Source organism: Globicephala melas, chromosome 6 (genome assembly GCF_963455315.2).
Source record: "Globicephala melas chromosome 6, mGloMel1.2, whole genome shotgun sequence".
NCBI classification, from domain to species: Eukaryota; Metazoa; Chordata; class Mammalia; order Artiodactyla; family Delphinidae; genus Globicephala; species Globicephala melas.
The window spans coordinates 63,862,087-63,885,106 of NC_083319.1; the positions used below are offsets into that span (position 1 = coordinate 63,862,087).

The 23,020-nt window shown below is 38.6% G+C and overlaps 1 protein-coding gene and 1 non-coding gene across 16 annotated transcripts in view; both read right to left on the reverse strand.

Moving 5' to 3' along the window:
• NFIB (nuclear factor I B) overlaps window positions 1-23,020 on the reverse strand; it is a 450,728-nt gene that overhangs the window by 136,695 nt on the left and 291,013 nt on the right. The gene's annotated exons all lie outside the window — the stretch shown is intronic.
• LOC115850639 (U6 spliceosomal RNA) lies at window positions 20,734-20,843 on the reverse strand. Its single transcript, XR_004038447.1, has one exon. It is a non-coding gene; the product is annotated as a U6 spliceosomal RNA (small nuclear RNA).

Consider the following 23,020-nt stretch of genomic DNA (forward strand, 5'->3'; position numbering starts at 1 on the left):
TCTAATTGCTGCTGGTCAAGAATTTTTGTTTTTGCATTTTTCTAAACTAACTTTAAATAAAATACCTAAATCTTTAAAATTAACAATCATTTGCAAAAATATATCAATTGACAAGCAAGCTGGGCTTATGCCACAGGGAAGTTCTGTACTAACATGGAGACATATATTAGTTTATCCAGTCACTTTGCTGACCCCAGAAAGTCCCTGTGAAGGCGGGGCGTAAACTAAAGAAGTTCTGGTATGAGAAGGGCCCAAAGCAGGATTCAGGTGGGTCCCGCCAAGGTTCATCTGTATCCACTGGTAAGAATGAAGGTGTTGTGTGTGCGCGCGCGCGCGTGTGTACAAAGTTGCGGAGGAGGTAAGCTTCCACAAAAATGAGTGAACCCCAGAAGAGAGATACTGCATCCTCCAAAGGGTTCACATCACCCAGATCACAACACCAAGGTCAGGGCCACATAACAGTCACTTCAATTCCATCATACTCATGTGACACTAAGGACTATGTTGTATTTGCCAAAATTGCTTTTAGAGTCTTGCTGAAGAAGGGAAAATAAGTATAATTTTCCAGTACAAATCTGTATCAGACAACCCCACAACTAACAGTCATTTATTTCACAAGGACTACTCTAGCCTATGTACAGGACATGGTGCTTCACACTGGACACTACAACAGCTATCCCCATCTGTCTTCTAAAATATTGCCATAGTAGCATACATAAGTTATGAGTAATTTTTGGAAAGTGCTGTTGGGCAGAACTTAATAACATTAAGTGGAATATACGTGAAATGATTTAATATTTGAATTCATATGCATGCTATGCCCCAAAGTCATATTCTTTGTATTGAGTTGACCACTTTGATCAATTGCCTTATGATGGCCAAAGGAAAAATAGTAGTAATTTCCAAACCTTCTGGGCAGTAACTTTTCCCAGGTTACATCTTTTACATATATTACACGCAACCCACACTAATTCCTATTTAAAGCAGACAGAATCTGAATTAGATTGTCTTACAAATTATTTCTGGAGTGGGCATGAGCAACCAAAAGATAAGATATCAATTATCTAATTATTTAATAATGCTGGGAGATAGAAAAAAAGATACAAACTAAGCAAACTAAACTTACATTATTTTGGAAGACTCATAAATCCTGCTCTGACTGGCCATATTACGAATTATTTCATTTAAGACCACTTCATTCCCCCCAAAGATTTTTGGAACACTTACCAAAAAACACATACCACTGAAATCAAACAAACAGGACAGTCATTCTGAGTGAAGGGAAAATTAGGGTAAGAAAATAAAATATCTATGGCAGTGAGGGGCACAAAAATGTAAGCCTTTAGGTCCTGCTACTTTGCCAGTAAACTGTACTTTCGGAAACAGACTCAGCTTCTTCTGTGATTGCTGAGAACCCCTCTATTACTCTGTGGAACTAACGGCATTTTTAAGAAGGCAAGGATTGCTGAGCCTAACAAGGGAATAAGAATGATGAGGTGTGAGCTACAAGGCAGCATTTGGAAGGGATACATTTTCCCAAAGGAAAACTACTGAAGGAACAGGCCAGTTGTCCAGGAAATATAGACAAACATGGTCACCATATTCAAGCCAGATATAAAATAAAATGATGATTTTTTTTTTAATATTTACAATTGTTTTGTTTCCATGATACGTTCAAGAGTCTGACTCCAAATAACAACTTCCAAAGCGTGTTTCTGTTTTCAGTGCTTTTCTTGAATTACCATAAATGCTTTTCCTCAAGTAGCACCTGATAAAACCCAGATTCTACCCACTGGCATTCTATCCAAGCCAACAGAGCTTCAACAAGCCTCTTGAAAAAGATTTTTCATACATTAATCCGAGACTTTGAAGGTCCTGGGCAAGCAGGAGTGAGGTATTATAGAACTCTGAGTTGGACTCCTGGCCACCTGAGAGACCAGTAACTACCCATGTCACTCAGCTAGTCTACAGAGATCCCTTCATTTCTATATTTGATTTTGGTATTTAGTTTACTGGAGGTTTTACCAAGGGCCAAAGAGGCTATTACTACTGCCCAGATTTGGTCAGGGGTTTGGCATCTGACATGCACAGTCCCTTTTTTCCCGTGAGCTCAGAGTGGAGAAGTATTTATTTTAAATGCATTGGTCTTGATCATAGCTGATGCCTAGATTTCTATTAAGCCTGTAATCTTGTAAGTTCAGACACTTTTCAGTTATTGATCTACCATCCACCCAACCACTGCCATCATAAAAGACACTTATCAAGGACCTATTTGTTGACATTGCCCTTGGAGACACCACGGAGAGTGATTTTGAAAGAAACACTTCCTATCCTCTAGGGAACCTAAAACCTTTCCTCTCTTAGTCTCCTACTAGCTCTGACTGGAGACCATTAAATTATCACCTCAGTCTCCAACTACAAAAACATTTCTTAAGTGCCAGTTCTTCAGTAAAAGGTGGCTAATGAAACTCATGCAGAGAATCCAATCTGGTAGAAATTTTGATTGCTTTAGCCTTTTTTCTCCCCTAAGATGTTCCATCCTATGGAGTTTGGTACATCCTCTGACTACTTCCTCTCTGCCACGTTTAAAGGCTTTTTTGTTTTTTAAAATGTGGTATGTTTAGTACTACCAACATTTTCAACAAGAATAGCGAATCTAAGGTGCGAATAATGGTATTATTTACTATCTTGATAATAAATATTACTATTTATTATCTATATGTTAATTTAGGTTAATAGATAGAGCTATATTGTCTTCTGAGAAATTTTAACATAGAGTCATCTTGTGGCACTGGGTTAAAAAAAAGTTTGGGTTGAAAAGATTTTTGCAAATAAGATGTGATTTAGGGTTACCATGTCAAAACTGTGAAACTAAAATTAAACCTACTAACTATTTTGGTTTGCAGACTCACTTACTCAAAATTACAAACAACTCTATATTTGTTGCAAGAGAACGAATTCAAGCTAGGATTTGTTCATTCACATGTTATTCCTGTTTTATGTGCGTTTTATGGAGGAGGCATGTTTGCTGGGATTTGTTTTGTTTTTGTTACCTTTACTAAATGGTGAGTAATGTTAAACTGCCTACGAACACTCCAGGGCAGAATTCAGGAAGAAAGCTTGAATAAAAAACACTACCTTTGATGAGATTTAAGAAATCCGGGGCTCTGCAGATGACAAGAAAATGGCACGTTCTTGTTTATACAGTGGAATTAAAGCTACGGTGAATAAAACAGTATATCAAACATTCTCCTGGAAGAGAAGAAGCCAATATCTTGACCCGTTACGTCAGAACCCACCCTGTGACTCTGAAGGCCAAGGTTCCATGCCTGGGAACTAGACTAACTTCCCTGTGAGAAGATGAATCTGCACACAAGCTAATTCTCCATCTCCAGCCCTGGGAGAGCATCAAAGCAGCCCTTCGTCCAAGATAAACAGTCATCTCAGCATATCATGCCTTCTTCACGGTGAGCCAAGGCATCTCCTCCCAGCAGGCTGGGGTCTGATGGGCTCATCAGCCTCCGTTCCAGGTGGAGAGAAGGCAAAGTCAGGGAACAAGATCCCATGACACCTCTCTACCAAGGATTATCAGACACCTGTTCTAAATTTTTATCATTTATTATTACTGATCATAATGACCATGTAGGTCCACCGCAAAGTCTTACGCCACAAAAAGAACACAGTCCTTTCTAATTAGCACAGGCATCATAAACAAGGTCAAGGCACCTCTCTGAAGCTGTCATAAAGCCCTTGTGATTCACAGGCTCAGAGATGCTTTGATTCTGTTTTGTGAATTGGAGTAGGGGAGAGACTTAGTATTCTCAAATATCGTAAGGGGGTGGGGGGGAGGGCTAAGAGGTGGATTATTCTGCACAAGGGGTCTTCCTTCCTACCAGACCTAGAGTTCTGGAGAAATCAGGAGCCCTGCCCGGGAACCCTGGTTTCGTCCTGCTGTCACTCTGGATATTGGACCCAGTGTCCTGGCCAGTGGATCGCAGCCCACAGCTCTCACATCTCTGCGCACCCATCACCCCCACGTCCTTAACACTCACAAATTTCACCCCTCCCCACGCTTCCTCCCCTTTCTCCGGCCACTCTCCCAGCTCTTTACTCTTCCCTAAGGAACCCTCATTTCCCTTCTAGAAAACCTCCTTCAACAAAGTGTAAATTCCTCACTTCTGGCCCATCTGGTCACTAAAACTCAGCCCCGTCCAGATGAGTTTCCACCACCCAGAGCTTCTGTTCTTCATCCAGTGAGATCTAGCCCTGCTCTTCCTCCCTCGCCGCCCCCCGCCCACGAACACACATCCCATCCCTCCTTCCTGGCCCTCTCTGTCCCTCCCAAGGAGGGTTTTCTGCTCTGAACTAGGTTTTATCCTATCTACAGCCCATCTAGCTTCCTCCCAAGTCCATGAGCTTCTCTAGAACTACAATTCACAGTGAAATTACTAAACTTTGTATGCCCAGGTCAAGCCAAATATTGACACATCAGAAGTCCTTCTGGCCTCTTGACCTGATCCTCTGGTTGATATTCTCACATTTCACTTGAAATCCAGAATCCTCTCCCTCGCAGCCCGGCTACTGTCCTGTATCTCAAAGTGAGAGGCTTGGCTTGAAAGGTTAATCTCTCTGCCTAAATTCCAAAGTCTGAAGTCTCCTTTTCCTTGAATAATATTACAAACAGGTGTTATACATTCAGTACCGATTATATGCTGGGTACTGTGCTAAACACGCATTATCACAGCCAGGCCTCACAGCAACCCTATCGGGTATTGATAGATTAGGTTGAAACATATAAGGTTTCAGATATTCAACTGGTTTTGACCCACAGAACTGTTATTATGCATTCATATGTGCAAAATTACTAGCCCCATTATACAGTAGGAAAAACTGACACTCAAGGAGACAAATAGTTTCCCCAACATCACACAGCTCAAACACCTAAGACCTCAAAGCTCATGCCACTGTACCACACTGCCTCTGGAGCATCTTTTATCCCCCAATTTTGCACAGAACTGGCTTTGTCTGCAGACCTTTATGGAGGCAATTCTGATTTTTCTCTCCATTAGTTCCTTCAACAGCCAGGCTAAGACCCGTTTACACGACTGAAGTTTTCCTAATGAATCCCAAACCAAGCTAATCCCAGTCTCCCTTGAATCCATGAGATAATCTCATGAGCTGCCCTTTCTTATGCCCTCTACCCCTCTACTCACTCTTTACCAATGGGTCGTTTCTTCTCAAACTAAACTACATACTTGGCAAAACTAAGAAACTCTAGCAGGGATGCCATTTCTCCTCTATGAGCCTCTGTTTTCTCATTTATAAAATGAAGGTGTTAGAAAGGTCCAGCAGTCCTCAAACTGGCTTCTGGATTCAACAATAAAGAGGAAATCGTGAATTTAATTTAAAAGTGAAGCGCCAGCACGTGATTCAGAGCGGGAGGCACAGAGAGACCATCTGCTTAGCACCACCCATTACTTCTCCCTCCAAACCCACAAAGGGATACTATCCTGGCTCCTAGCTGAAGGTAGCAAGTTGTCAAGTCCTTTTGATCCTTGGATCCCTATTTCCAATGCCCTGAAGCCCTTCTCAAACTAAACTGTACTAAATCAGTACTGAACAGGACATAAGCAGTACTAAAGCCCTTTGATATTGCAAAGACTTCCTCCTGTGTCAATTGCTTCCAGTCTCTCATTTTTTCCAAAACACTCTCTACATTCCACTATTGTCAACTTTCTAGAATGCTGCTTGGAACACATAACTCTCTTGCTCAGATACCTGCAGTTCTGTGGAAGGCAGAATTCTAAGATGGTCCCTTAAATTTCCTGCCCCCTGGTCTACATGCTCTGCATAGTCCCTGGGACTGTGAATATGATGGATTTTAATCCCACGATTAGGTTATGTTACGTGACACAGTTGACCTTAAATTAGGGAAGTAATCCAGGTGAACCTGATCTAATCACATGAGCTCTTTAAAAGCAGAGCATTTTCTCTGGCTCATCTCAGAAGGTAAGTCAGAGAGATTCAAAGAAGGAGAAGGAATTATGTGCCTTTGCTGGCTTGAAAATTGAGAGAGCTACATGGTAAGGATAGGGGACGGCCCTCTGGGAGCCAGCAAAGAAATGCGGACCTCAATCCTCCAACCACAAGAAGCTAAATTCTGCCAACGAGAATGAGCCTGAAAACAGACTTTTCCCCGGAGCCTCCAGATGAGTACTCGCCCCAGCAGCCTCCTTGATTTCAGTCTTATAATAGCACAGAGACTGTACACACTGCTCTGGACTTCTGACCAACAAAACTGCATATTAATAAATGGGTGTTGGGCTTCCCTGGTGGCGCAGTGGTTGAGAGTCCGCCTGCTGATGCAGGGGACACGGGTTCGTGCCCCGGTCCGGGAAGATCCCACATGCCGCGGAGCGGCTGGGCCCGTGAGCCATGGCCGCTGAGCCTGCGCGTCCGGAGCCTGTGCTCCACAACGGGAGAGGCCACAACAGTGAGAGGCCCGCGTACCGCAAAAAAAAAAAAAAAAAAAAAATTGAAAATAAATAAATAAATGGGTGTTGCTTTAAATTGGTGGTAATCTGTTACACAGCACAAGAAACATATACACCTACTGAATAAAGTCACTTCATATAGCGTTCGGGGTCCTCAAAGGCCATTTCCTAAACTCCAGGTTCAGCTCCCCTGACAGGAAGTCATGCATTTCAAGCCCCAGTGAGCTGGACCACTGTACCTTTGCCCATGCTACTCCCCTAGACAAGTCTGTCCTTCTCTTTATCCACTGCGTTTAGGAACCCGCATTCCATGCAGACCAGATCAAATGCCTTTTCTGTCCTAGAACTTTTCCTAGTCTTTGGACTCAGCATTAATCCATTCCTTCTTTCTGCTGCTCCCTTGGAATGTTACCTGCAGCTCTGTCTTCTGAGTTACACAGCTAACCAGGGGCTCAGAGAGGTTAGGCACTATGCCCAGATCATAGAACCATAGAGCAGGGACTTGAAGACAAAAATCTTAGTCTATCCTGACAGAAGCCAGGCTGCACTCTGTATACTGTGAGCAGCAGAGCAGATCTCAGAGCTGATCTACTTTAACCAAGCCCTCCACTTACTGATAAGTGACTACATTAGATTCCAGTTCAAACTTCTATGCTGAATTGTTTTTCTGAACTGCAACCTATTTGCATCAATTTTAGCATGCACAATTCCCACCCACAGTTTCCAGAAGAAACACATTTAGATATGAACATTGTTAAAAATTAGCATTCCAGAATTTTTTATTTTATGACATTTATCTATGAAAATGTAACCATTCATTATTTAATAATTACACTGGCTTCCTTTATACTTCAGGTTCTTTCCCTGTTGTGCAATTCCACGGGAGAGAGAAATCAAGAAGTAAAATTTTGAAAAATTACATTTGACCTCAATGGTTAAAAAAAAGGAAAAAAAGGAGGAAGTTGTGTTAAAGGAACAGGTTAGAGCCAATCTAATTTCAATGAAACGCAAAAGCAGAAAAACCTTCCTATTAGTTCTAGCTCAATTCCTCCACACCTACGTCTGATAAGGAAATGGCAGTGCCTGTGACTGATAGAGAAGTGAAGCAGTAGGAACCCACCTGGTCTCACAGGCTCTGGCCATGGCTTCCTTCCCAGCCACCCTGTATCCTATCAGCACCTCAACTACACTCCAGCTGGCCAAGAAGCCACTGATGGGCATTCTGTGTATCTTCTGGGATTTTGTCCTTCAAGCAAATAGGCTTCTACCTAACCCATAAACAATCTAAACAATACTCAAAGACATAAGCTCATAATAAAATAAAAGAGTCCCTCCTTAAATCCATTCTCATCCCTTACTGTATTTCCCTGAACAATAAACAACTTTTAAGATCTTTCTGGCCTACTCAGAAGGCCATATTCAACAAGCATAACAGTCCTAAGCTAGGACTGTTTTTTTGTAGCTTAAGTCCTAAGCTACAAAAGCTATGCCACACTGAACAGCTATATGCCAACAAATTGGACAACCTAGAAGAAATGAATAATTATTAGAAACATAAAGCTTACCATGACTGAAACAAGGAAAAAATAGTAAATCTGAATAGTCCAAGGAGATTGAACCAGCAATCAAAAAATCTCCCAATGAAGAAAAGGCCAGGACCAGATGGCTTCACTGGTGACTTTTACCAAATACTTAGAGAAGAATGAACAACAGTCCTTCTCAAACTCTTCCAAAAAACTGAAGAGGAGGGAACACTCTCAAACTCCTTTTATGAGGCCAGCATTATCCCAATACTAAAACAAGAAAAGGATGCTACTAGGAAATAAAACTATAGGCCAATATCCCTGATGAATATAGATGCAAAAATTCTAAATAAACTAGCAAACCAAATTCAGCAGCACATTAAAAGCATCATTCACTATGTTCAAGTAAGATTTATCCTTGAGATGAAAGGATGGTTCAACATATGCAAATAAATCAATATGATATATCAAATCAGTAAAATGAAAGAATTATATGCTCATCTCAATAAATACAGAAAAAGTATTTGACAAAATTCAACATCCATTTATGATAAAAGTTCTGAACAAATTAGGCATAGCAGGAACATATCTCAACATAATAAAGGCCATATATGACAAGCCCACAGCTAATATCATACTCATTGGTGAAAGGTTAAAAGTTTTTCCTCCAAGATCTGGAACAAGACAAGGATGCCCACTCTCACCACACCTATTCAACATAGTACTAGAAGTCCTAGCTAGAGTAATCAGGCAAGAAAAAACAAGGTATCAGAATTGGACAAAAAGAGGTAAAATTGTCTCTATTTGCAGATTTTATATATAAAAAATGATTTTATATATAAAAAAATCCTAAAAAGTCAACAATAATAACAACAACAATAAAAAACTTAGATCCAACCAATGAATTCAGTAAAGTTGCAGGATACAAAATCAACATGCAAAATCAGTAGCATTTCTACATACTAATAATGAATTTTCTGAGAAAGAACTAAAGAAATCAATCCCATTTACAATGGCATCAAAAACAATAAAATACTTAGGAATAAATTTAACTAAGGAGTTGAAAGATCTCTACTCTGAAAACTATAAGACATTGATGAAAGGAATCAAAGCAGATACAAATAAATGGAAAGGTATCTTGTGTTCATGGACAGGAAGAACTAATATGGTTAAAATGTCAATACTACCGAAATCATCTAGAGCGGGGTCCCCAACCCCCGGGCCATGGACCAGTACCAGTCTGCGGCCTGTTAGGAACCAGGCCGCACAGCAGGAGGGGAGTGACAGGTGAGCGAGTGAAGCTTCATCTGCCGCTCCCCATTGCTCTCATTACCACCTGAACCATCCCCTCCCCCCTCCCATGGAAAAATTCTCTTCTACAAAACCAGTCCCTGATGCCAAAAAGGTTGGGGACCGCTGATCTAGAGGATTAATGCAAGCTTCCAAATGCATTTTTTACAGAAGTAGCAGAAACACTCCTAAAATTTATAAGGAATCACAAAAGACCCTAAATAGCAAAAGAATCCTGAGAAAGAAGAACAAAGCAGGAAGCATCACACTTCTTGATTTCAAGCTACACTGTACAACTGTAGTCATCAAAACAGGAGGGTACTGGCGTGAAAAGAGACAAACAGACCAATGGAACAGAATCGAGAATGTAGAAATAACCCCAAGCATATATGGTTAACTAATATTTGACAAGAAAGCCAAGCATACACAATAGAAAAAAGACAGTCCCTTCAATAAGTGGTACTGAGGGGTGGGGGGGGAGGGATTGATTGGGAGATTGGGATTAACAGAGGCAAATGATTATGCATAGAATGAATAAACAACAAGGTCCTACTGTATAGCACAGGGAACTATTGGGTTGGCCAAAAAGTTTGTAAAACCCAAACAAATTTTTTGGTCAACCCAATATATTCAATATCCTGTGATAAACTATAATGGAAAAGGATATAAAAAGGGATGTACACATATGTATAACTGAATCACTTCTCTGTACAGCAGAAACTAACATAACATTGTAAATCAATTATACATCAATAAAATATTTTTTAAATATAAGTAGTGCTGAGATAATTAGCTCTTAACCTGCAAAAAAATGAAACTGGTCCCATATTTTATACTACTCCCCAAAATTAACTCAAATTGAATTAAAGACTTAAATGTAAGGCCTGAAACCATGAAACTCCTAGAAGAATATATAGAAACAAAGCTCCCTGATATGGGCCTTGATAATGATTTTTTGGATATGACATCTAAAGCACAAGCAACAAAATCAAAAATAAACAAGTGGGACTACATCAAACTAAAAAGCTGTACAGCAAAAGAAATGATCAACAAAGTGAAAACCATTTATCTGATAAGGGGTTAATATCCAAAACATATAAAGAACTCATACAATTCAGTAGCAAAAAATATATATAATTAAAAATGGGCAAAGAAACTGAATAGACATTTCTTCAAAGAAGATGTATGAAAGGCCAACAGGTACATAAAAAGATACTCAACATCACTAGTCATTAGGAAAATGCAAATTAAAACCACAATGAGATATCACCTCCTGCCTGTTAGAATGGCCATCATCAAAAAGACAAGAGATAACAAATGCTGACATGGATGTGGAGAAAAGGGAATTTATCCAAAGATAACAAAAACACTAACTCTGAAGATATCTGCACTCACATTCATAGCAACATTAATTACAATAGCCAAGACATAGAAACAATCTAAGTGTTCATCAACAGGTGAACGGATTAAAAAGTTGTGAGATCCATCCATCTATCTATCTATCTATCTATCTATAATTCAGTCATAAAAAAGAAGAAATCCTACCATTTGTGACAGCATGGATAGACCTTGAAGGCATTATGCTAAGTGAAATATGTCAGAAGAGAAGGACAAATGTTGTATGATCTCACTTCCATGTAGGATCTAAACAAACAAACAAACTCACAGAAAAAGAAATCAAACTTGTGATTGCCAGAGGCAGAAGGTGGGCAGAGGGGGAACTGGAGGCTGGTGGTCAAAAGGTACGAACTTCCAGTTACAAGACAGATAAGTACTAGGGATGTAATGTACAACATGATAACTATAGCTAACACAGCTGTATGATATATAGGGAAGTCGTTGAGAGTAAATCCTAGGAGTTCTTAATACAAGGAAAATTTTTTTTTCCTTTTTTTCTTTATATGAGAAAATAGATGTTAGCTAAAGCTGTTGTGGTAATCATTTCACAATATACATCAAACCATCATGCTGTACGCCTTAAACTTATACAGTGATGTATGTTAATTATTTCTTAATACTGGGGTTGGGGGTGAAACTACACCAGCATTTGCTGAGACCTCTGTTCCACTGATACCACGGTTATTTTCTGGACTCCACATCATAGTTCCGTATGGAGACCCTATTTCCCTAATCATGGAAAACTATGATCTCACCACTAAAAATAAACAGCTAAGAACCAAAGAGAATAATTGCAATTGAAAGTGTCCTGAACAAAAATCAAGCTTTATATGATCTCAGTTTAATCATCTGCCCTGTGTTATTCTTTTCCAGAATTATATATTTTCCAGTTTCATATTTTCTTTACCACTAATGTAGGTATATAGTTTCTTCCCTTCAAGGACATTAAGCAGTTTTTGAGTTGTATAAATTTTCCTCTGAAAGCATTTTTTAAATATGACCTGTAGCTATGTTTACTTGAATGCATTTGATTTGGATATCCAAGGATTTAAATCCTAAGGAATGCTATGAGAAAATAAATAAATATAAATGCTGTCCTTGAGAGGCCAGTGATTATCTGGTACTGGATTCATCCTTACACTATATTCTTCCTCAAGTACAGGGCACTTTATGTATTTGAAAGCAATAAAGTGAACTCGGGATGGAACAAAGTGATGGATTGTTTCTGGGGTTTTTGTGGTTTTATGGCTTTGGGTTTATAAACAAATTTTGTTTTATGAAAACAACATGAAAAGCCTGTCATTGTTTATGATATTAAAGTCTAATATAAAAAAATAATAACGTTTTCCAGCTTAATAAGCAGGCATTAAGCTTAGAAGCAGATCTAGTTCTACCAAACTCTCAGGATTCACTCCCAAAGTTGCTGTCATTCTCTACAAAAAGATCCAAAAAGTATTTGGAAACACAGAACAAAATATTTAAAGGTCCAGGCCAATATAATTGTTTCTAATGAATTTTTCTTTTACATTGGTTGTGCATAATATTTGGTCATTGTGGTGAAATATGTGTTATTTCCTTTTGAATGGATCTCATTTCAACAAAATTGATTAGAATAACGACTTAGAACATTGATCCGGTAAATTTTTTAACACTAGTTCAGAAGATTCAATTATTGTAATCTTCCATTGGCTCTCATTGTTCAATAAACATTGACAAAAGAATTAATTGAGAAGGTATGTACTCTACATTTTAAAGAACATGTTATTTTTTTCTAAAATCATTTAATGATGACAATTTGGCTTTGTAACAAAACTGAAAATATTAATTCATTGAGAGATGAATCATCTCTCATCCAGTAAGCCAATAAGCAATATTTAGAGAATATTTTTCTTTAAAATCTATTCAGTAAAAACACCCTCAAGAACAGCAAGGAATATATAAGACTATGAGTCTCAAAACAACAAAAAACAAAAAAAAATTTAACATGACCTTTATTAACTGAAGCATATATTTTTAAAAGTATTCCAGATAATTGCTAATCACATTTTAAAAATAAACATTAGATTAATACAGCCAAGGACACCTTAGAAATGAACAATTAGAGTTATTCAGATAATTCGGTCTTTGCTATGGACTAAAATTTTTAAATGACTTTTTTGTTTACATTTCAAATGGCTTTCTAACTTATAAACTCAAGGTGTGTTTGTGTCTCTGTGTGTGTGTAGAATCCTTCCTAAGGATGCCCCCAAAATACTACAATTTTAAAACCTTATTTTTCAGTTCAAAGCTTTCTGCCACTTACCACTGTCTAGTGTATTACCAGTTCCTTGGTAAAACTTTATTCTTAGCCTGTGACGTCCCTGTGGATGACTGTGGAAAGAGCCTTTGCTTTTTATTCCTAGAGGTTAATATAAGACATAAAATATTACTAGGTACTCAGAAACTGTTTATTGAATGAACCAAAAATTGATGAATTTTTTTAATCAATGAACATTGTTCTGAAATGTCCCTCTTTAAACTTGAAATGTATTATAACAGGTACTATACAACAAAAGCACAGCTGCTTTGGATTTTCATGAATTGGATATTTTCCCGAACCTAAGTAATAGGAATCCTGTCATGAAAACAGGAAGATAATAACAATACGTTGTGACTTACTTATAATAATTTTTTTTAAATATCTATTTCCTTTACTGCTATATAATTGTTGATGAGAACAGTCACCGTGTGAGAGGGCATTGATAAATAGGCATTTATAAGAAACCTCACAAAAGTTGGCTTTCTCAATACAGACTGTCAAGGTGGATACTATTATTATCAGCCCTATCTTATGGGTGAGGAACAAGAGAGGCCTCAAGAGGTTAAGTAATTTGCTCAAGTTAATGCTGCTGGTGAGATGCAGAGAAGAGCCTCCCAGGTTTCCAGAGCCTGTGTTCCATCCACTGAACTACCATGTCTCCTGGTACTTTGGAAGAATCTATATCTATGAATTTAATTTTACATAATTTCTCTTTCCAAGTGTACTTTAACATAATACCTTTTAAAGACAAAATTTCATTTTTAACTCATTTTGAATCATTCATTTACTCTTCCTTTAATCAGATTTCTCATCCAACTTTGCATTTCTATCTATCTTTTTAAAAATTGTTATAGGAACAGTAGAAGTAACTGTAAAAATATACTGTGTTGAAGCTGACTTCAAAAGTTATTATATAGGAATAGAAACATACACATCAAAGGCACTGGACTCGATATGAACCTTATTTTTCTTACTAGTGCTTCCCACATCTCAACCAAATAATCTTCTACTTGAGCCCATGTACTAAAGCCTACCTACTCCCACTACACACTCAAATTTAGTGGTCAAAATAGCAAACATGTCGCTCTTCACTTAATGTCTTTTTTTTTTCGAATTTTATTTGATTTATTTTTTTTGATACAGCAGGTTCTTATCAGTTATCTATTTTATACATACTAGTGTATATATGTCAATCCCAACATTTAATGTTTTTGAAATATGTCAATTACATATAAATTCAAACTGCCTGTAAATTGGTGTATGCAGTTTTGCAAAGATTCCAGTGAAAAAGCTTCCTTTCTGGCCAGCCTTTACCATTACATAAGAAAGGATCTCATGGTTTGCCTCTCTCAGTCCATCTGGGGTCTCTCTCTGTGACTGTATTTTAATCTTATTAGAATTCATCACTAACGTGGTTTCTCTCTCACTTGAACCCAAATCAAAATCAGCTTAATGTCATGTTCCTGGTGACTCAGTATGAAACAGGGACATGTCAAAAGATCTTACATTTGGGGGATCTTAGAAATTCTTGTTTTCCTTTGACTTCTTTTAAATTTTTTTAGGTGATAATTTTTATTACTAACATTATTAGGTATACTACCTACTTATAAAAAGGCTTTGGGGAGATTTATGAGAAAAAAAAAAGAAAGAGAGAACCACTTAAACTCAATTAGAAGTATCCTAAGTATCACAAGAAAACAGAATACGTAAGATTTAATTTCATATCACCTCTGTATTCACATATGGGTAACCCCCAACTTACTAAGGAACAGAGCTCCAAAAGCTCATAGGCGAGTCAGTGGTCTGGACCTCACATTGAAATCTCCTATCAAAACAATATCATACAAGGTGACTAGGTTTTCATACCAGCCCACAAAGCCCAACTCAACTCTGAATGCACTTCAGCTATGATACCAATAGTACCAACATGAAATTTGAGTCTAGGGAAGCTGGCTTGAAGACTCATGCCAAAGTGGAGAGTAAGTCTCTATACAGTGAATTCATTCATTCTACAGACATTAATTGAGTACCCAGAGGCTACAGAGGGTCAGTTTTACATGTTCTAATTCTGGAATTAAAGAGACCTGATCTTTAAATATTAACTGGAGATAAAATAATGCCTTAAAAGAAATTTAAAAAAAAAAAAGAAATAAGATAGGTAAAGTCCTCGGCACATAAAAGATGAACTAATTTTAGTTCCTTTCCTTCTTTCCCAAGAGACAAAAATGAAAAGGGGGGCCGTAGCTTTCTCTATTTAAATTCCTAAAGAAAGCCAATCTTCACTTCCAAACCCTCTTCTCTCCCTGTGGGCACTCCCATCTCCCTGACACCCATCCTCCCAGGCACTGTGCCCCATGCCAGCCACCTTGGATTTCCCACTGTTCCAGTCACTAAAAGCATCACCTCTCAACCTAACCTTGTCCTCATTCCTGCAGCCACTAATGTCCACCAGGTGCTAAAAGAAAAGCAGATGATATGAATTTAAAACAATTGCTTTTGGTAATTGACATCTATTTTTTAAGAAAATGTCTGTCAATCCCAATGAATTTCTAATTAGTATAATGTTTCAGACAGTGTAAGAGTGATGTAAAAGAATTCAGGAAGACTATAATTGGAAGATGTTTGGGGACGGGGAGACAGCCATTCCTTTATTCCTTCAGAGTGAAGAAAATGCAATGAAGACTCATAGAGTTTTATGGAAACACAACTTCAAGGGGGCCCACATGGATTGGAATGTCCAAGAAGACTTCTATGTTGAAGGCCTTTCCTAGGATATAAGCCCCATGAGAGCAGGGATGTCATCTGTTCAAAGCAACCCTGAATCTCAAGGACCTAGAATAACTTCTGGTTGGCACTGAATTGAAAAAATGTGGAAAAAAGAAAGCACATTGGCTTAAATTTAGACCCTGACGAATGAGTAAAACTTAACTGGGACACATGGGATTAGTAGAAGTGAAGTCCCTTAGGTAGAAAAGAGTAGGGCTCTTTGGCAAATTTAAAGAAGAAAAAGGAGACTGTCAGAAGATGAGTCAGAAGCGCTAGGGAGAAAAGTAAGAAATGAATTTGGAGAGGTGGGCAAATGCCAGATCTGGCTGGGCCTTTCAGGATGTATAAGAATTTAAGACATTTTTTCAGAGACTGCCTAACTCCCTCATCTTGAGGCCCCAGCTTGGACTGAATGTTCCACAGCCACAACATGTCTGATGCAGTGGCAGGGAGAGTCTGGTGTGGGAGGCATGGAGGAAGAGCAGAAGCAGCCTCTGTATGTTAGGAAGATGAGTAACTCGAGCTATGCCTTTAGAGCCACCATACCTGTACTAGAACACATTGCTAATGAATAAATAGACCATGGATATTTGAGTCCTTGGCCTAAGGCTCTTCCATGAAGAAAAATCATACTTTGAGGCATTGTTTATATGTTCAGACTGCTTGCTAGCTAGCCAAGCATGCTGGGATAGTTCATTGAAAGAAAAACCTGAAAAATGAAAACATTGTACTCCTGAATCTCTCTCTCTCTCTGTGTGTGTGTGTGTGTGTGTGTGTGTGTGTGTGTCTGTGAGAGAGAGAGAGAGAGAGAGAGAGAGGGAGAAGGCGAGAGGGAGAGGGCAAGAGAGAGAGGGAGGGGGGAGAGAGAGAGAAGGGCAGAGAAAGAGAGACAGAGAGACAGAGAGAGGGAGAGAGAGGAAATTCTGTCAGGGGGCTGACTTTAAAAGAATGGAGGATTACACACTTCACTGTTCAAGGGTGACAGAGAGAAAACGAAGCTGGCACCAAGCAGGAAGCCCAATCCCGTCTGAATAAAACATTGCACATTTATGCAACCCCTGGTACCCGATCTTTTATCACAAACTATTTTGATTGCAAAGAGAGAAAAGCGCTAAGTAAAAATTATTTACTCTGGGTCTATTATGAAAAGAACAGATTAGCTCCCTAACACTTCGTTCTTTTTGAAGGTGTATTTTCTACCTTCCCGGTATGATTTATATTAATGAGAGGTTTAAAACAGGTTTTAACTTAAGAATGATTGCTGATGGTGAAGTGAGTAATTATACACCTTCTGACAGGACACGTGAATGGCTCATACAAGGGAACTGCATAACATGCCAAGCTAATCCTCCCTGCATAAAAAGGGAGAATACTTTGCAAGCTGGCCGATTTTAAGCTCCAGTTAACAAAAACCCTTTTTGTTGGAGCCTAAAACAAGAATGGGTTAACAAAAGCAAGGAGGAAAAAAATCTCATTTTTTTCCCTTCTTCACAAAATATAGTATTACAGGACTTAAAAGTTTTGAAAGGCCACGATGCGGCTGAAAGACCTGAGAAAGGGGCAAGGTCTGGGCCAACAACGACAAACCGAAAAGAACGCAAGGAAAACCAGAACCTCTTATCAGTAGGGAACGTTACGATGTGATTCTAGTTTATTGTCGTTGTTGTTTAATTTTTTATTTTTAACGAGTTAAAGGTGTAGCGACAGGGAAGGCGCCAACACTCTCTGGCTAGGTAGAGATGAAACGGGTTCATGGATGTTATAAAGGAAAAACCTTAAGCCACGGTGGGCGAGTCAACAGTGTGTGTGCCATTTCTGCATGGCTGCGTTTTTCTCATACAAGAGCCACTTCTGGACAATACCAAGACCCCTAAAGCATCTGCTTAGGGATTACGACCTGGCTACACTGAGAAATGCTCAGTTAACACAGGGCGGCCGTGGGCTTAACTCTGTGCGTGCCTGGCCTGCCCACCACCAAACACACAAAATGCACAGTGGTCCGAGATGCTCTCTGAAGAAGACACTCAGCTGTTGGCATCACTCACCCGCTCAGGGAAAGGCAAGGAAGAAATAAAAGCCACCACATTTACTCCACATAATGGGAATTGAGAAAAGGAAGACTGGAAGACAAAGGTTAGCAGGTGAAAGGAAGGAAGCCCAGAGGTCCATTGAACGTCTTAGAGGGCTAGGGATCAAGTCTTAGTATTATATTCTTTTCTAAGATGGACATCACCTTAGAAATTTTCAAATTAGAAATTTAACAGACTCCTTATACTCCTATGTCTCGTAAATGATTCCTAGAATCCTAAATTTTGACAAGTTCCTAAGATGACTTGAACTATTCGTCCTACTTTACTTAAATATTTAGATGGATTCATTGGCCGCTGTGGTGTCTTCTGCACCTACAGGGAGCTATGATCACAAAAGTCAGGAATGCCCCCACCTACTTGCAGGGTCCCCGGACACAGAGCCCAGGGCTGCCAGGTCTCCTCTAGCAAACTGACATGCCCAGCAGGACAGGTCAAGGGGGCAGGCCTGCCTCTGGTTCCTTCCTTCTGCATTTGCTCTTGACAGGACAGAGCAGAAAGTCTTCACTTTTTAAGAAAGCCAAGGCAAAGAACAGGGAGCTGAAGTTGTGGCACTTCCTAAACTAACTGTATTACTACTGCTCTTCAAAAGATCCTTTATACACATGTGGTTTAACCCTAAAGATAGTAAATCATGTTGAAATTGTGATATCCACACAAATATAGCTTTAAAATACTCTTTCCAAAGGCAAATAATAAGTAAATCATTTCCATTCCTTCATGGGTAACTGGAAACTGAAATTTCTAGATGTGGAGGGATTTCTCAGAAAGTGATCCCCAGAATTTTCATGAAAAACATTTAACAATTTACCATAAAGAGGTTTGAGGTTCAGCATTCAGCTCTTTTGCTGTTATTCTTTAATATCTGTTTGCAAACTGCATATATTGCAAAGTGAGCCTATATACCAGGCAGAATTAACTAGTACTGTGAGCTGAAATATTTCGGTTTAATTAGAGTCCATCAATTTTGATCCAAAATAATGAGCAGAGGACACTTTCGTCATCATTAGCACTCATTCCAATACTCAAAAGGAAAATTGTTCTGAAATGTATACATCTTCTTACATATCTAAAGCATCTATTGATTATAATTACCAAAACAAAAGTCAAGGGCAATGCTTTTTTATTATGTTATACGTCAAGGAAAGATGCTTAGAGAACTTCTGTAACCCTTGGAAACACAGCACTGGAGCCTGGAGTCTTCTGACTCACTGACTCACTGTCAAACCTAGGAGAAATTATCCTGCAGTAAAATGTCAGAGGATTACTCTCTAGATTGGATGGCAGAGAGATTAGAGTTCTCAGCATCAGAAACATTACAAAATGCACGTGCCAGAAAAGTACATGCAATAAAAGTACTGGGAACAAGAACCCATTAACTGCAACATGTAAGAGAGAAGCTACCGCTTGATGTAGCAGGATAAGAAGGAATGAGACTGGGGAGAAGAGGCATGCAGGGATATTATTAATCTATTTTTAAATTTTTGTTTCTTTATTCATACATTCATTTAAAATTTTTATTTAATTATTTTAAATCTTATTCAAATAAATTTAAACAAAATTTTATTTCTTAAACTGGGTGATGCATGCAAGAGTTTGTTGAAACATTTCTATTTTTGTATGTCTTAAATATTTCAAAATACATTTTTAAGAAACTGAACCAAGGGAATTAGAATAGGAATAATGAGGTGAAATCACCGGATCAAAGAATTGTAGGGAAAAAAGTAGCTTCAAGGATGTACACTTGGTCTCTCTGAACAGACCAAGAACAACCTAATATTTTCAACTTTAAATCCTTTACTATAATCGGGGTTCAGATGCGGCAGTCTTAGTATGCAGGCCTTCACAACTGGTAGGAGCTTAAGAAATATACGTCTATAGATGATAATGATAATTTTACTCAAATAGGACATTACGGAGAATGTTAGATGCTTGAAAATCAATATAAAGAACAAATACTATGTCAGAAAAAACCACCTCACGTATAGTGTAAGAGCCTCCAATGGAAACTAATAAGGAAGACTGGCAGACTGATTCTTTTGAGAAATTCCTAAAACAATGTTTTTGCAGATTTGCCTATTGAAGCTCTACCTTTACTGACCTTCTTTCCAATCCTGAGCTCTCTCTGAGTCTTCATACATGCTGTTTCCTCTTCCTGGAATACCACTGCCCTTCCCCTGGTTAACTTTTGTTTTTTTTCTTTTTTTAACGTCTTTATTGGAGTATAATTCCTTTATAATGGTGTGTTAGTTTCTGCTTTATAACAGAATGAATCAGCTATACGTATACATATATCCCCATATCCCTTCCCTCTTGCATCTCCCTCCTGCCCTCCCTATCCCACCCCTCTAGGTGGTCACAAAGCACCGAGCTGATCTCCCTGTGCTATGCAGCTGCCTCCCACTAGCTATCTATTTTACGTTTGGTAGTGTATATATGTCCATGCCACTCTCTCACTTCATCCCAGCTTACCCTTCCCCCTCCCCGTGTCCTCAAGTCCATTCTCTACGTCTGTGTCTTTATTCCTGTCCTGCCCCTAGGTTCTTCAGAACCATTTTTTTTTAATTCCATATATATGTGTTAGCATACAGTATTTGATTTTCTCTTTCTGACTTACTTCACTCTGTACGACAGTCTCTAGGTCCATCCACCTCACTACAAATAACTCAATTTCGTTTCTCTTTATGGCTGAGTAATACCCCATTGTATATATGTGCCACATCTTCTTTATCCATTCGTCTGTCGATGGACACTTAGGTTGCTTCCATGTCCTGGCTATTGCAAATAGTGCTGCAATGAACACTGTGATACGTGACTCTTTTTGAATTATGGTTTTCTCAGGGTATATGTGCAGTAGTGGGATTGCTGGGTCATATAAAAATGTGGAATGCTTTACGAATTTGCATGTCATCCTTGCGCAGGGGCAATGCTAATCCTCTCTGTATCGTTCCTATTTTTTTAGTATATGTGCTGCCGAAGCAAGCACCCCTGGTTAACTTTTATTCTGGCCGCCTTCACTGATCTGGTGTATGCGTCTGTCTCTTTTCTGTCCCCGTAAGATTCTATATTTCAACACCATAACTTTCCCCATACTGACTTGACTGACTGTCTCCCTATATCCATACCCTACAGTTACTTGAGGTACTAATTTCCATAAAGCCAAGAACTGTGTCAGTCTTCTTCATCTTTGCATTTCCACTATCCGTACTACTACTGAGTGGCTGGCTGAATGAACTCTATGACTATTCTAAAATCTTTCCACTTTCTTCTTCAATTTAAAGGATACACAGAATGCTCCCATGTACAATATATTCATTCTCTAACACCAGGAAGTATATAGGTATGTAAATCTATGTGCATATCAATATATATGATTGTCAGATGAAAAGTTACACAGAACAAATAACTTTCTTATACAGCTTGACTGATATATACTAAGGTATGTGTTGAACGTTGAAAGCAGCTGTTGACACTAGTTTTTTAGGAAATAATCACTAAGTCTCTACATTTTATTTCTTTAAATTCAAGCTCAGAAAAGTTAAAAAAAAAGAAAAGATCTGGTGTTCATGGGATACCATTTAAAACTTGGGAGGCAGCCTGATGGAGTAGAATGCGTTCTGTATTTAGGAACTCAGTTCTTCTGGACTGCTCCTTACCTAGCCTAGGTGATTCTTTTAGTGCCAAAGGCCTCAGGTTCCTTATCTGTAAATGATTAGATTAGATAACAAGGGCAACAACCAATATTTATACAGCTGTTAGTTGATGACTTTGACATATGCTATCTCATCCTAAAAGACCCCTCTGGGTTTTCATGTGCTGTGATGTCAGTTTTACTCAAAACTATTATTTGGTTATATGCCATTTACCAAACTAAATCCAAGAAGTAAATTTGTTCAGGTAATTAATTTCTTATTAAAAAAAAAAAGCACTGTTGTACTGCAATAGCTAGAATGACTTAAAATGTAATGTTGAATAACAATTAGGTGCTAAAGCACCTTCAAAGAACCGACTACCTTTTGTTTTGCTGCTCACCGGAAGCATCACTGGGACCTGCCTGATAGTAAAGATCAAGGGGCTGGCTTTATTTGCCCAAGGAGAAAGAATCAGTCACCTCTGCAGGAAGGGTTCTGTCAAAAAGAATGCCTGTCCCTACTAGACTGCACCGCTTCTCCCCAAGGCTTGAACTTGAACTACTTAACTCTACAATACTCATAGAGTTTTTAATGTAATTACTACTGAAAGCTCAATGCATTTATTTAAACTCAAATTAAAGAGTAAATGACTAATTTCCCCAAAGCAAGTTTTGATAGAAGAGAGGAGTCAGCTCCGTGAGTGTCTGGCCTCTAGTATGAAGACTACACTGGGTATTTTTTAAACGCAAATTTAAACCATAAAAGTAATACCGTAGTAATCACTCTACCTCCATCTTGCATCCCTACAACAAAGCTTCTTCACAAAGATATACATATACATTATAGATAACAATTCTACATGGAACTGCTCACTAACAGCTAAAGTAAACTGGTATCCTTATGAATGTAAGGTCCTCTGTACTGTTGATTGTAGCTACTGCTTTTGAATTTATTTTCCAAAACTGACTGACCACAAAATAAAACCATCTCTTTACAACTTCTCTTTTTCCTTATGTTTGCAGTCTCCAGAGGAAGACTCCATAATTTCATCTTGAGAACTTCCTTGTCAGTAATCGTTAGTGATGGAGACAGAAATTAAAATTGATTATTTGAATTCTACAAGCTGCTTATGCTCGCAATTATCATAAAACTACGTTATACCCAAAATGCCCTCATCCTCCGGGAATGTGGGTGAGGGGTTTACACGAAATAGTCCATTTATGTTTCTCCAGGTTTAGGCCAATGTGTGTAGAGTTGTATGGAAACTTAAAAACACATTCTTCTCGGCTGGATTAACCGAGGCAGGAAGTCACTATCCTCTCTTAGTAGACCAAACAATTCTCACTTCATCGCTAGAATTAAATTCCAGAGAATTTTTTGGATTCTATTTAATGAATGAGGATATATTTTTCATGTGGTGTCATTGTTTTACTACTTCCCATGTTTATTTGGACAGATTCAAGCGCTGGGTAGGAAATGTATTGGTTGGCAACTTCAGTTTTGGAAGAGAAAGTAAACACATGCTGATTAG